Genomic DNA, 2,022 nt, shown 5'->3' with positions numbered 1-2,022 from the left:
GGATTTTAAGGTATCTACGAGGCACTCAAGAAAAATGTTTATGCTTTAGTAAATGTGAGTTAAAGGTACAAGCTACGTAGATGCAGATTTTGCAGGTGAAGTTGATCACCGAAGAAGCACCACTGGTTACATATTTATTGTTGGTACTACAGCTGTTAGTTGGATGTCGTGAATACAAAAAATTGTTGCTCTATCCACTACAGAGGCTGAGTATGTCGCAGTAACAGAAGCTAGCAAAGAATTGATATGGCTTCAAGGATTGTTAACAGAGTTGGGATTCATCCAAGAGAAGAGTGCTTTGTACAGTGATAGTCAGAGTGCAATACATCTGGCAAAGAATTCCTCATTTCACTCCAGAACAAAGCACATTGACCTCCGTTATCACTTCATCAAATCTTTGCTTGAGGATGAGGTACTAATGCTGAGAAAGATTCTAGGAAGTAACAACTCAGCATACATGTTGACAAAGGTGGTGACTATTGACAAACTGAAGTTGTGCTCAACTTCAATTGGCCTGCTAGAATGACAAACCGGAGAAAGCTGTTGCATGATCGAGGTGTGAAGACTGACTGAGTCTTCAAGTGGGAGATTGTTAGATCCACCGGCCTATATTCCTAGCCACACTATTTCACCCTCTAAATTTAATGTCAGACACCCAAAGTATAGTAACTTTGAATTTGGAATATTGTTTTTGGTGAAGAGAAAATCATGGGCAACCTTTGTTGATAATTGTTGCTATGCATACACACATGAATCTAGCTTCTATAAATACTCATTAGAGCTGAAGGAAAATTCATTCTAACGCAATGAGTGCATTTGAGAGTTAGAGAAATTTTCTAGTGTGAGAAAAATTTATGAGAGAGAAACTCTTGGTTGTAATTGGGTTGTAGGTTTGTGAGAGAGTGTGAGTGTATGTAAATACAGTATATATTTCTCCTTTCTATAAAAGGTCTGCAGCAGCCCGAAGACGTAGACATAATTAGCCGAACTCCGTTATCAATTTGTGTGTGCTATTACTCCTCATTTATTGTTTCCACTAATCTAAACATGAGAAAAATTTGTGTAGTTTCCTAACATATATTTCTTTTGCCTTAACCATAGCAAAGAGAACATGATACCCAATACAAATAGATACAAATGGCTCAATTCATAGATCCCTAAAATTGTAGAATGTACCAGACCAACACTTGCGGCCTGTCCCACAAGTACTCTTGATTTTGTTGCGTTGTATCTCTTTTCTAAAAGTGAGAAATGATGAGCTTAAAGAAAGGCCAACAAGTTGAGGTAATCAATGCAAAGCAAGGCTTTCTTTAACTCCATATGTAATTCAAAGCATGACATTACCAGAATGATTGCAAATATGAAATGGATAACCACTTACCAGATACTGAGAGCGATTTTACATAGATGCATGTTGCCTTGTTCGTATGCTCGATGTAAATCCGAACACACTTTACACATAAATTAATCAGGACAAAAAGTTTAAAAGATCAGTGCCTTTAGCATTTGTCCTTTATATAAGTACATCTTTCGTTGCTCTCTTACTAGTGTAATATTGACATGATGTTGGTAGGGATGGTTTTAAAACTTGATCCTAGTGGAGGATGAACCAAAATAATTTCAATTAACATTACAACTTTGCAAAAAGTAGCGAACTTAGAGGGCCATAGTAAATTGAACACCAAAAATTAATTTTGTTTAATCCAGTCTCTGAATGTTTTCCATAGCTAGCCATCTCATAATAATATTACAATAAAGTAAACTCTAATTTTGCACCCTCTTATTTATGTTACCTGCTTTTACTTTTGACATCTCAAGTTTTTCTCCACGTCTAGCCAGTATCCTTTATGTTTATTCTAGGTACACGTACTGAAGATAGTTGGTAAATATGAGCATAAAAATGTTGGGGACAAGAGTGAGGCTTTACCAAATTCAATTTTCCATGAAAACCAAGTCTACAAGTTTTCATTACCAAACTTCTGCAGCAACTGACTTTACATCATATATAGTCAGTATCTCTAG

This window comes from Abrus precatorius, unplaced genomic scaffold (assembly GCF_003935025.1).
Source record: "Abrus precatorius isolate BTA unplaced genomic scaffold, Abrus_2018 Scaffold8, whole genome shotgun sequence".
In the NCBI taxonomy this organism is placed as follows: Eukaryota; Viridiplantae; Streptophyta; class Magnoliopsida; order Fabales; family Fabaceae; genus Abrus; species Abrus precatorius.
Note: the sequence above shows the minus strand (reverse complement) of the source record.